Here is a 14,641-nt window from a genome sequence, read left to right as displayed (position 1 = left end):
TGCTTTTATATGGAGTTTATATTGCAATGAATATTAAAAGTTTAATGTAAAATGATGAAAAAAAATGTGAGATAAAACAGGCAGGAACACAAAAATAAAGAAATCCTGGATTCAATTTGGACAAGAGAAAAGTGGAATTGTAGTAGTGATTTAGGGGTTAAAACTCAAAACAAGGTGGACAAATTTGAAATTCTTTGTTCGGTCACTCCAGTGCATCTGATGAAGTGAGCTCTAGCTCACAAAACTTTATGCAGTAATGCAGTTTGTTCATCTGGATTCCCATTTTATTTCTACAGAGTCAGCCTTGTTCTATCTACTTGTTCCTTGCAAACCAGGGGGAAAGGGCTGCTACTTTTGTTTTTGACAGAGGATCTGAGCTTTTAATAACTGCATGACAGAAAAACTTCACCACATGCAATTTGCCATCTGTACATTTGCAGGTTGTGGAAAGGTAGCCAGTCAAATTTCTGCTTGTTAAGCAGCTGTTAGAGGAAAACAGGAGGATGCCCAAGCCAGATGACTCCTATTTATTTACAAATCTTGCACCTTGAGCTAAAAGGATCTTAACTAAAGAGACTGTGGCACCCCATTGCTTCTCTGCCTAGAAACAACTGCTCCTTAGGAATCCCATGAACAGAATCCATCTATTGGGCCAACTACAGCCAATGAATCCATAAACAACTGGAACAGACTAATGTGACAGTAGCTTCTGCCCAGAGAAGCTGAAATCCTTCCTTTATTATTGCTTTTCATTGCTGTTTTCTAATAAGGACAACAATAATAATATACTTTATGTCTAGCATGTCATGTAAGCCCTTTCATCCATCTACTAACTAAATTTTCTTTGGTGGAAATCAAGTGCAGTGCAGGAGCAAAATCTTCAAGGAAGATCAAGTTCTGTTTTGAAAGGCAGAATAACAGTGAAGTGTAATTTCTTGGCTGTGTATGCTAAAGGAATGCAAAGGGGTAGCTGTGTTGGTCTGTTGTTGCAAAATAGAACAAACATCCAGTGACGCGCACCTTAAATACTAACAACATTTATTTCAATATGCACTTTCAAAAGTGAGCTGAGACTCAAAAAAGCTCATATTGAAATAAATTTCGTTTGTTTTTAGATGTCACTGGGCTTTTGTTTTATTTAATTACATTAGAGAAACACAACCTATATCTCTTCTATTAGCTCTAAGATGCCAGAGAATAATAAGAACGGACACAAAAATACTTGGTCATTTATACTCGCTATGACAACAATTCTATCCCCCACGGCATGGCTGCATGGACATTAGACCCCCTTTGTTCACTAGCTTCATCCAGCACAGCATTAGCAGGTTTTCAGGCAGGCTTCTTTCCAAGCTCAATTGTCAGACAGCTTTTTAACTGGAGGTGTCGGCAATGTTTCCTACAAAAGAATTTCTGCTGCTATTAAAATGTGTCCAGCAGCTAACAATTTAGAAGTTTCCATTAGCAAAATGCTGCCGCATCATAGGAAGTAAGAGTTACTATCAAATTTGCCTAAAGAAAACATCATAGTACATTTGGAGTCTCTTGTGAAATCAAATCAGTAGGGAATTTGAGGGAAGCTAAAAAATCTGGATAAGAATTTAGCATAGTTTCCAAGGCCTACCATGATTGCATGTGCATTTCTATCTTTAACAGTAACATCCAGCTTGGCGACAACTAAAATGTGACCATTTCTGATGCTTCAGTGCTATGGCAGCTCCAGAACCTCAGTTTCTCTCATATTATATACATGATATGGTTTTCATTATTAAATATTCTGTGTTTCTCATTAAACTGTGAATACAAGGCTGTTAGTGCAAACTAGTATTGTGAGCAAATTCCTTGTAGTACATACTTTACACTGGGGCAAAAATCTTCAAATAGTGGGGATATTTTATGAATGCTTTCCTGGTAACATGACCTCCTGCCTTTAGCAGCAGCTGGGAAATATAATAAATGAGCTTTGGAAAACTGCAGAGACATTTATTTTAAAGTCTGCAATATAGTGCTTTCCTCCTGCATTTGTTGGCATGTGCTATGCTGAAATGAATGTACTCTGCAGTTCCCAATTCCACTGAGGCTCTACAAATCTGACTGATATAATGAATGTAGTTTTAAGGGGAAAGAGTTTTCAAACTAATCAATCTAATAATTACATCTATTGCAATGGATTCCCCCACCCCACCCCCAAAAAACTTTTACAAGCTAGGCTGTGAAGAGCAGAACAACCATTTGGATTAGTGGTTGACAGAACATAGATGTGGACCTAAATCACAGCAGAGAGTTGCATATTTTGTACTTGATATAAATAAAGATAAAGATATGGATAGATTAAAAAAGTAATAATGTAATATTTTCTTCTACAACAGAAGGAAATGAGGATCTACTGATCTACTCCTCAGCATCATATAATATGCTTTTATTGAATAGCCTTGAATCCTCAGCCTAAATCTGGGACAACAACTACATTCCCCGGAGAAGCTAAGAAAAGAGTTACTAGTAGAAGCCCAGTACTCTGCCTCCCATCTTCAATACCATCTCTGCTAGACATTCAACTGATCATCTGTAGCAGATTTTGTTGTCATAATGCTATTCTGCACATATTTTCCAGGTTTGGTATGTTTGTTGAGATTTGTTGAGAGTATGTCTTCATGTGTTCTAATCAAACCTATGAGAGGGTCTCATGGGAAATATGGATAGAAGCTAAAGCTTCATGTGTGCTAAAGCTTGAAAATCTGTGTATTGCCTTGTTCACACAAAATGGTGACCACGTGTCACAAGGATTACAGGTAGCACCGTCTCTCCTTTCCTGTGGTCTGAGTGTCAACATTGTAACATGAAAAGAGCTAATCTGGAAAGAATACCTTCTCACCTAGTAGTGCAAGAGTTTGCTTTAAATGAAAGTTATGGTTCTAATTTAAGGTTTAAAGCTTGTACCCTTGGCTGAACAGTTGTCTTGCGAGATCAAGACAAAATATCTCTTATTAACTACAGATTAACTCAATGTATTAACAGTCCTCCTGGAAGAATAGCACAGAGATCAGTAATGGAATCTAAAGAAGGGTTGAAGGTGCAACTGATACAGCTGTCTAACAGAAATTCAGCAGGTGTTGCTTTTCCCTATTACTCCTGGAAAAATTACATCATCTGCTTTAAAAGATCATGAGTATGTAACAGAATTATTGATTGGGAATGAGATAACAATTGCTGGACTTTTATTAACCTCTGATTTGTTTGCCCATTGAAAGGATGAATCAGAGGCTGAAGCCAGTTCAAAGAAGGTTGTCAAATTTTGAAAGATTGTCTTGCATTGGCAGAAGGCTCCTTGCACCAAAGGAAAGCCCAACTGACAGATTCATAGGACATGGCTGTTCTGTTTTGTGTAGCACACTTGGATTATTGTATTTCCTTGGGGCAAGACCAATGAGCACAACCATAGTTTACCTGGTAATTCTAGTGTATGTTTAGGGTGCAGTTCGGATCAGTGAAGTTCAAATCAATGCTTCATATGTGTGTTGTATGCTTTATCTGGATTGTATCATCAATGATGGCGTTATAACCTCCCCATACAATACTGCAACTTGGCCATTTTCATTTGGTCTGTTGAGGATGGATCGATTTTGTTGTTAGCTTGGCCACCAGCGCTTTGTAGTAGGTCATTCTTCATTTCTATACATTATATACAAATGAGTGAAAGGTTGTCAATTTTTTCCAAACAGCCCTTCTGTCTTTAATAACTACCTGCCATGCAGAAGTTTGGCAGGTGATGGTATTTTGGGCATGGATGAGTCAGTATGGTGCAATAGTTAGAATGTTGGACTAGGACTGAGGGTTGCCAACTTTTAAACTGGTCCTTTTCATTGTCCCTTTAATATAGGCTTTATCTGCAACAAATAACAGGTGATGTTATTTACCTTTATGCCATGAAAAGTTTCAACTGCCCATTTACTATTATGGGTCAGGATATTTTTCTCTTAGCTGTTTGGCTAGCCTATTAGGACTGTGGGGGTAGCTCAGATTCAAACTCCCACTCAGCTATGAAGTTTGCTGAGTTACCTGGGATCAGTCACTCTCTTGCCCTATCCTACATTGCAGGCTTGTTGTGACAACAAAATGGAGACCAGAACCATGTATGAGATGAAAAATTTTCAACTGTTTATACTCATGCAAATATTTTTGGAAAAGAGTGAATGTTGCTTCCAGAGTGAATTCATTAACAGGAGTGCTACAGCTAGCAGCCATTTGGGAAACACCGCCTAAATGTACAAGAGGTCTGCCTGAAGAAAAGCTGGCAATTTTATATCAATTTGGTGTAGTGGTTAAGAGCTGCAGGACTCTAATCTGGAGAACCAGGTTTAATTCCCACTCCTTTGTTTGAAGCCAACTGGGTAAACTTGGGTCAGTCACAGCTCTCTCAGAGCTCTACCAGCCCCACCCACCTCACATTGTCATGAGGATAATAATAATACACTCAACCATTTTCACACTTCTTACCAGCTGCGGAACATTGAGCTAAGCTCCCAGGATGACAGCAACTTCCTGGCACAATTTCACACGAGAACCAGAGTTATGATGGGAAATCGTGCCAGGAAGCTGCTGTCGTTACGGGAGCTTTGAGCGATGTTCCGCAGCTGGTAAGAAGTGTGAAAACGGCCTTTGTAAACTGCTCTGATTGTGGCATTAAGTTGTTCTGAAGGGTGGTATATAAATCTAATGTTGTTATTATTACTGAGTGATTACTGACCTCTTTATATCTATGGTAATAAAATAGGTCATGGAGATGCTTGTCATACATTGAGATATCAGTCTTCCAATGCTAAGCAAACTGGTTATCCTGGCAGGCTCTTCATTCATCGAAAATGAAACTTTCAGAGGTCCATCTGGTGCCTTGCCAGAAAGTTGTACAGGGTGGATTGTGTTTATATGAAATCCGATCTATATCAAATCCAATCTATAGAAGACAGAATAGATTGGTATGCATTAATCCAGTGAATGGACAGGGCAGGGTTGTTTTTTTAATTTTGCAAAAGCACAAAGAGCAGAAACCAACTAGAATATAATCTTGCTAGAGCTTTTAACCTCCACTATTTTTCGTTACTGTTAACATGAATAACAGTTGCTGTTACTATGCTTAGCAAGATTCGAGTATGGTAGCACCTTAAAGACCAAGAAGATTTCCAGGGTTAAAGCTTTCTAGAGTCAAAGTTCCCTTCACCAACTTATACCCTGAAAATCTTGTTGGTCTTTAGGATGCTGCTTGACTTGAATTTTGCTATTCTACTGCAGACCAATACTGCTATCCTCTTCCGAAACTGTCTTCATATTAGTGTGGTTGTTGTTAATAATAAAATGTATGTTTGATATTTGTTTGTCACTCTGTGAAGCTGTTTCTGAAGATACTGTTGGACAACAATAGCTGGGACAGTTCCCTCTTCAAAAATGCATGGGATCTGTATGAAAGATTTGGCTACTTATTTTTGAAATTCAGTCCACCCTCCTTTCTCATCTCTGTGTCCCACAATTCTTTAGTCCTTAGCCCCATTCCCACTAACACCCAACAATTCCACTGTTTTCATGTCATGTGTGTGGTTTTCCTATTAACTCTGACTGTTTAGATCCCTTGCCTCCTCCATCAGTTTTCTCATTTACAACACACAGTCTCTTCCACAGGCTGGGGCCTGCTTCTTATGTAACAGTGGTCCTAATCTGTTAACATTTCATAGTTAACCAATTTCTTCCCAAAATATAGAATTTTTGTGAACATTCCATGACGCTGCAGTACAGCCAATGGCTTTGAGGAAGGAACATCTCAAAGATGATAGCAGGCAAACAATGCCGCTCAATTTCCTCTCCTGCAAATAGTGAGGGCAAAGAGATGGGGTTTGTTGGAGGGCCATACTAGGGAGCCATTGGACATTGACATGCCCAGGCAGACACACCCACAATGTGGGGGGCAACATAGGAGAAAGCTACAAAAGTCCCCATGATGTCGCTGCTCCCTTTGATCCAACTCCAGACAAGGCACCCACTGTTCCTCCCAACTTTTCAGAATGGGCACAGCCTGGTCTCTTTTGGGGGGCTAAGTAGGAATGTTTTGCCTCTCTGGCTTTATTGGCCACCAATTTTTTTTTAACTTCTCCACTTTGATGACCATGGGAGTGGACTCTCTCAAATGCTAATGGGTCAGTTACCTTTGGTATCAAAGTCATCTGGTTGCAATATTAGTGCAGGTAAACAGTGTTATTTTTTAAGCATAACGTTTAGGTTAGCATGCTGAGGCATGAATAAAGGGGAATTCCACAAACCAGGTATTAGAGTGCCTCTCATGGAACTAGAACAAGAACTTGAGGATGCCCCGATTTTTAATCCAAAGACCTTGCGGCTAGGGAGAATGGACAGGACACCACCCTTAAGCATCAGTAAATAATCATCAAGGAGGTTCCTGTTTGGTATGCAACTTGACTCCTCAGGGCTTGGAATACACACGTGCACAGATGGAGGAGGACTGACTCATCTGTATCCCATCAGTTGCCTGCACTGTGGTTAAGTATGGGGTGAGTTTTGCTGTTAGCTGCTGCAGTAGCTTATCTGGCTGATAAATCAAGTTGACCCTTGATTATCCCAACTAATGGTGTTATCTCCTCTTATTCTGTGTCCATCTGCAATGTTAACATTCTATATAGGTAACCTTAACTATTAAAAATATGGAAAACATCTGTCAGTCTATGGAAAACAGGATACGTTGAAGTTGACTCCCCTCTTGCAGCAAGAAATCCAAGCTCTCTTGAGTCAAGGTTTTTTATTGAGAAATCATAACTAAAGCGTATATATGTCCATAGGTTACACAGAAGCAATTAAAAGTGTCTGGCTGTACACAGAACTCTTGTTGAGAATGACGTATGGAATGCTTGCTACAAAGTTCCAGTCCCTCCCTGCAAGCCCCGCACCCTCAGTGCCCAACCAGCTGGGTATAGTCAATGGGAGAATAGGAAGGAATCGTCCCAAGGCCACTGTGTTGAGCCATCCGAGATAAGAACGCTGTCTTCCCAGGAGCTGGATGGCTTATGTGAAAAACTACACACACATACAGGGGATGAGTGTAAAGTCCTCAAAGATGGAGGGACTGTGGGTAACAGACCTGACAACATCTATCTTAAAAGAGGGGTGAATTTTGCATGCCATAGTCAAAGGATTCTGGTCTGTTTCCCTCCTGTGTGGTAGAAGGAAGCCTTGAAGCCTTTGTTTGTTTCTTCTCCTTTTACAAAATATAGCTCTATAATTTCAGTTTTGCCATATATCCTCAGATCACCCACAATGTCACTTCTGAGTATGTGTGTCATGTTTAATCTATCTAAAAACAAGAAGAAAAGAATTCTATCTGCTATTTTTGTTTGTGCTGCTCACACCATCATCATTTCCTGTCCTAATTTTGCACTCTGATGAGAACTCAGATTATACCCAGGGCAGCTGACCTAGATGTTGCCATCACACAGCATCCTTACCAGTGTGGTATGCCAAATTATTGCTTCCATATCCCATTCCTCATGCCCTGCAATCCACAAACTACTTTTTTTAGGAGCAAATTGATTTTCATATGAATGCTTGCTTCAAAACTGCATTTCATTTTGCATTTGAAACGTCACACTCAACTGAGAAAATGTCTTAAGAAACATGAGTTGTTGAAAATAATAGAGGAAATATAAATACATAATTTAAATAAATAAATAAATGGAGACGGCTCTAATCAGACATCATTAATTTTACTGTTTCTTAGGATGAGCTTTTATTCCCTGCCTCTTCTCTCCCTGAGAGGTCTCTCCACCAAAACTGAACTCTTCGTAATGTTCCTGTCATTAATGTCCTTGTATTTGTGTAAAGTGCTGTTAAATTGCAGCTGACATATGGCAGCCCCATGGGGTTTTCATGGCCAGAGGTGTTCAGTGGTAGTTTGCTATTACCTGCCTCTGCATAGAAGCTCTGGATTTCTTTGGTGGTCTCCCATCCAAATACCAACTAGGACTGAACCTGCTTATAAATGTAATATAGTAGAAGAGAAATCAAGGCCAGCCCTGAAGCTATAAAATAGTTCACAGGGTCTCACCCCTCAAGTTTTAAAAATGTATATCCCACTTTTGTCCCCATTGGAGATCCAAAGCAACTTATTACATCATTCTCCCCTCCATCATTTCCCCTAGCCTCCCAACCACAACCCTGTGAAGTCAATCAGACCGAGGGAGTGTGATGGTCCCAAGACTGCCCAGTGAGCTTTCATGGCAGAGCAGAGATTCAAAACCGGTTATCCTAGGCCGTTGTCCAACACTCCAAGCACTTTGCCACACTGGTTTTTAGTACCCTGATAAATGCCTCATGACTGCGTTACCCAATGAGGAGGTCTTCTTGTGAGTGGGGTAATTCGCGTGCAAGGAGAGGCAGTGAGAGGCGAGTAATTTAGTGAGATCTCTCTCTATATATATATGAGGGTTCCTTCCTCTAGAGAACTCTTTAATAAACAGGCAGATGTTCAACAAATGGGTTTTTTATTTATAAAATAATAAAGATTAGAGGTGGGCACAATCCCAAAAAAATTACCGATCAAGCTGATCAGGGATTGGCGCTGGCAACAACCCGAAATCACCGCTCCACACCGGTCATCTCCCGTTTCCGATCCGTGGATCGGGGATCGGGGAGGCCAAAGTGGAGGGGCGCCTCGCTGTTCCCAGCTATGTTGGAAAGTGGGTGGTGGTGGTGACCGCCAGGCCCGGCGGGCACGGGGATGGGACGTTCACACACACACACACACACACACACACACACACACACACACACACAGAGCAGAGGGGGGAAGTTTTTAATCCGACGACGAGCCGCCTCCCCTCAGGGAGGGGACGTTCACACACACACACACTTAGAGCAGGGGGAGGAAGTTTTTAACCCAGCGATGAGCCACCTCCCCTTAGGGAGGGGACGTTCACACACACACACACACACTTAGAGCAGAGGAGGGGAGTTTTTAAGCCATCCCTGACTCTCCAAATAGAGAGAGAGAGACACCCAATCAACACGTTTCATCCAGCTTTTTTAAAAAAAGCAGGGACAGAATCCTCCATTCTTCCCCACCCGATTTTAAAAGCAAGCAACCAGTCTTCCAAAAGAATATTTTAAACACACACACAAAGCCGTGAATGAGGTTTTCCCACAAAATACAGTGTTTTAAAAGCAGGTTAAAAACAGAGAGTGACAGACAGAAAAACAGCCATTCCTCCTACAAAGCCCCGTTTTTTAAAAAAGCAAAAAACGTTTGGAGTGCCCATGGCTACAGAACACCCCCTTCCCCCTCCCTCCTCTGTGTCTCTTCTCCCAACTGGTGAGTGCATTGCTGCTCCATGGTTGGAAGGAAGCCCTGCTAATCAAGGAAAGCTGGGCTTCCATTCGGGTTTCCAGGGCGACAGAAGGAGGGCAAACGCAGCTCAGACATTCCCCTGGCTCAGTTGCCCCGGGAATAGATTACTGGTGCCTGATTGTCTGGATCCCTGATCAGATCCCGATGGCCCGATCAAGCCCTGATGAAGCCCCCCCCCCGAATGCTAGATCAGTCGCCATGGACGGCACCAATCCGCTGGGTCCCAATCACGCGAACGCCATTATCATGGGTATTTTTCTATCGTAATGCCGATCGTGCCCATCTCTAATAAAGATCAATGGCATAAAATACACACAGCAAATACATACACTGCGCACACACAGAGCTAACTAGAAAACAGTGAGGAAAGTGGGAATAGAAGGTCAAGGGCTGGCTGATATTTACCAGTTCCAGGAGAACTTGGAGAGTGATGAAGTTTCCACGGAGCAGCAGCATGGATGACCAGAGTCTCATGAAAGCGGAGAGAGGGGACTCAGACATAGTCTGAGGGTATGTGTGTGAAGATTCCAGAACACACACTGAGCACATGGCATGACAGTCAGATATACTGTGAAACATGTCCTGAGGCAGGACTGAGAGTCTCTACCCTAAAATGATGGCTTGATGGCTGTTTCTGAAGGTGAGACAATAAGACTGGGAAAGCTTATTATGCCTTCCTGAGAGGAACTAAAGGTGTAAAAAGGTTATTGTTGACTCCTGGTGGCTGGATTGGTGAGGCTTATCAGTCCCTGAGTTACTCAGGTGGGGAAATGGGATCAAGGAAAATCAGCCGGGTGGATGAAGAGATTTAACTCAAGCTTCTAGAGACCCCTTTGTTCTACAGTTCTGCCCATCTATGGGGGTGGGGGCTGAAAACTGATTTCATCTGGCATCTCACATGCTAGTAACTTTCCATCTCTCAGCTGGGATCTGGCTTCCATTTTTCTGCCCGGCTTAGGCAGTGTTTCAGTGTTTAAAACACATGAGAGGAAGGCCTTATAACCATATTCATACGTACTTCCAGTATCATGAGAGCAGGTCTGACACCTAACAACCCATCATCCTTACCCTCAGATATAAGGTATTTTGCCATTTGCTTGGGAATGACAGGTATCATTGTCCTCTTTCTCTTGGACTAGGTTGGGCTATGGTGCAAAAGTTGTGCAGTTCTGTTTAATATGATTACGCTTAATAAGCAAAATACCTGTGCCTATTAAAACATTTAGAAATACTGACTCACTTATTTTCATTTATTTTGATGAACATTCTCATTTCTACGCAACCCTTTTATACTCCCCACCTACCCTACCCACCACTTCTGGCTATATACTAGGTGAAGGTACAACTGTAGATTAGGATCTGTTGACATTTTAATAGGAAAGAGTCAGTGATTGTTCTTCTTGTTTCGTTATGTGAGGTGCAGCAAGAAGAAAGGTTGGTTCATGTGGATCCACAACATGATAACATCAAGCCTTTACTGCTGTAATGCACTTTGCATAGGTCTCTCCAAGTCAACTCAGAGACTCCGATTGGTGCGGATGCCACAGCTCAATTATTATTAGGAGCTAGAAGGAGCATGTGTATTACTCCCATTCTGCAGTCACTCCATTGACTAACCATTTATTTATTTTTTATATTTGTTATAGTCTACCTTTCTCACTGAGACTCAAGGCAGATTACACAGTCAGTTACTAGGCTCAGTTCAAGGTTTTGGCTGTCACATACAAAACATTTCATGGCCTTGGCCCCTCATATCTACAAGAGTACTTTTCTCCTATGCTCCACCTAGGGTTGCCAGCCTCCAGGTAGTGGCTGGAGATCTCCCGGAATTACATCTGGTCTCCGGGCCACAGAGATCAGTTCACCTGGAGAAAATGGCTACTTTGGGGGGTGAACTCTATGGAATTATGCCATGCCAAGGTCTTTTCCCTCCCCAAACCCCACTTTCTCCAAGTTTCTCCAGGTTTCTCCCCCTAGACCTCCAGGAATTTTCCAACTTGGAGCTGGCAACCCTTGCTCCACCCATGGCAGCTTTGCTCATCTGAGCAGGGCCTTCTGCATGTGCCACCCTGCAAATGGACAAAATTAACAGCTGCCCATTCAAGTGTATTCTCCGTAGTGTCCCCCACCATACAGAATGGCCTGTGTTGTAAGGAAATGGTTCAAAGAAATGCTTTGATAAAGGGATAGGGACTGTATGTAGACTGTACTACTGGCCACTGTCTGTTACTGTAGCTTATTAGGTCATGACAAATTGCTTATGTTTTGTTTCAGTTCTGTATCAGATTTCTGCTTTTTTCCAATTTCTGCAATCTGTACCCTATTATATCATTTATTGAATGCCCCAGCCCTTGGTCATATTGAATTACACTGTGTATTCCACCTTGAATTCCTGTGAGAAAGGTGGATTATAAATAATGTAAATAAATAAAATACAGCAGAGATAAAAGGCATGATTATGAGTTCCTGTCTTCCAGCTATCAAGTTCTGGTACAAACAGTACAGTGTCTGCTGTACCTTGTGAGTTTCAAGCATGAGTAGTCTGTATGCATGAGAGCAGGAAAAGGGAATCAAATCAGATCAGATTTGTTTTATTGTATATGGCCATTGGCCTTCACAATATCAAAACACTCTCGAATGTCAGTATAATACATAATCAAAATGATCAGGTAATCAAACACTTCAAAACCACATAAAATGCCCTACTAAAAAAACCCCTTTAAAATTAATAAAACCTTCTAAAAGCAATCACAGCAAATCAATGGCTGATTCCTTTGCTCTGATCTTCTTAGCAGCTAAAGCAAAAAGCGCCAGTCTTAGGGAAACAAAAGAATCCATGTCGGAGAGGATCGTAACAATCTTATCAGAGACAGACAAGGGATGTAGAGCAAGCAAGATCTTAGCCCGGAATTTATTCCTAGGTTCTGTGTATAAAGGGCAAGCCAGGATATAATGAGGGAGGTCCTCCACTGAATGACCACATATACAGATGCGTTGGTCAACTGGCGGCTTTTTATATCAACCCACTAGCCTCTCCATAGGCATTGTTTGAAAGTGTAATGAAGTAAAGGTCCTCCTAAGATTATACGCAGTTATATTGGTTAAGTAGGAGGCCTTACAATGATCTTTTTAAATCATATTAAACCAAGCGGCAAACCTTGATTGAGAAATCAGAGAATCATCAATTAGGGCATCTTCTCTAAATACCCAATCACAAAGATCAAAACTATTCCCGGAGGAAAAGGGAATCAGGCTGCTGGAGGTCCAGCTGCAAGGCATGGAGTGCTTTGTCATGCAATGGTCTGTAGGAATATGTCTTGCCAGACCCATTGCCAGAAATTGAATGTTGAGTTAAGGGGGCATGAAAACACATGGTGGAAGGGAAGGCTGCCAAGTCCCCAAGATCATGAACCCTTAAATTCACTGGGTGGGGCCTGATGATGTCATGGGTGGGGTCCAGTGATGTCTCACAGTGAACAGATGATGTCACACTACATAGTAGCATTTAATTGTAACACTTCTGCATACCACGGGATACTGTAGAAGATAGTATTTGTGAATGTAGTCACAATCAAAGATTTCAAAAGACGGGCTATTTACCACACTAATTAATAAACACACACACACACACAAACACACACACACACACACACAAAGCCCTTGGAAATTATGCAGCTATGAAACAATTAGAGGAGCGTTCTGCACATCTGTTCCTAGAGCTCTCAGTGTTAATTGGATTACAAATGTCTAGTCTTGTTGGACTGATAGGTACATCATACTCCAACAACATAGTAGTGAAATTAACTAATAATTTTATTAAAAGGGAGAAATTTATGAAAAGTTAAAAAAAACTTAATCATGAAACAGCTAGATAGAACAAAATTTTATATTGTATGGTAAAAATCTCCTTTAAAAAATATGGGCATAGATGTGGTTAGCTACAAGAAACTTCACGGTACTCCTTTCTCTTTATTTTGTCACACTTCTTATTTGACTTTTATCATAGATTATAAAAACATTTTATTTTTTATTATTAACACATTCCTGTCTTTCCTGCTTTCATATTTAAGTTCTTGCCATTTATTTTCTGGCCATTATTAATTGCTTCTGTTGTAACTTTAATCCCTTATCTATGATTTCATGATTATCATTTCATTTTTTTGTCCCTTACATGTGTAATGCTTCCATTTGTGTTGTATTTTTCTCCTTTTATGCCCTGTTTCCCTCTGTAGGCTATTTTGTTCTTCCTTAGTGATTTTTGTCTATCAAAGCACTGTGATATATATTCATCTGTCCCTTGACTTCATACTTAGAAATTGTTCTCTGGTCTTTTCTATCACAAAGTCAGCAGCAGTTGTGAATGGTTACCTGCAGTTTTTCAAATTTATGGGCCTGTCACACTAACTGTCATTCTAATCTTTGCCCCACATTTCTGCCATAATTTTTTCTGTATGCACTCATCCCTTCAATGTTTCCAGAACCATCAAATTTATCTATCCTGCTGTGAATATTCAGAAATCCTCACATGTGCTCTCCTGATTTTCTTACTTCGTCTGTTTTCTCTTTTACTCGTTTATTTAATTGGAAAAATATTTAGGAAATGCTAGCAATTAAGACCCCAAGTTATATAAGTGTGATTCCTGGGGTCCCCGTAGTGGAAAGTTCGCTGAGCTCGTTTCTGGCGTAGGGTACTCCTTTCTCTAACCTACTGTGTGCTGGCACTTAGCAGAATGTTCATTAGTCCCATTTTTTTCCTATCCCCATTTCCCCCACCTCCTATGTTTCCATTTCTTCTGTCACTGTATTGCTATGTTCAGTCCTTTGTGTTTGATTAATCTTAATAAAAAGGCAACACATGACTTTTGTTTTGGGGATTTTTCTGTGGACCAATGCCTATAAATTTTGTCCTCTTCCCTCAGAATCCTCAAACTGCACATGCACATCTGAGGATTTTCTCCAATAATAGAGAGATGCACAGCTGTTTTTGAAAAACAACATTTTTCTGCAAACCAACATGTCCTCACAGTGTACAAGGACACACTCCTGCCTTCTCCTTTTACCTCATATAATGCTTAGCACATCCACTTGTAGACTTTACATTACATGGATTTATATATTCATTCTTGGAGACCTCGCTATTATATCTGGGATAAATATACACAAATTTGCAGAAGTCTGGCTTTTAAATTACAATTATTGTCCAAAAACAATCTCTAGGAAAAAAGGTGTGAGTATGGAAGT

The sequence above is a fragment of the Eublepharis macularius genome, chromosome 3 (assembly GCF_028583425.1).
Source record: "Eublepharis macularius isolate TG4126 chromosome 3, MPM_Emac_v1.0, whole genome shotgun sequence".
Classification (NCBI taxonomy): Eukaryota; Metazoa; Chordata; class Lepidosauria; order Squamata; family Eublepharidae; genus Eublepharis; species Eublepharis macularius.
This window is presented reverse-complemented; position numbering follows the sequence as displayed.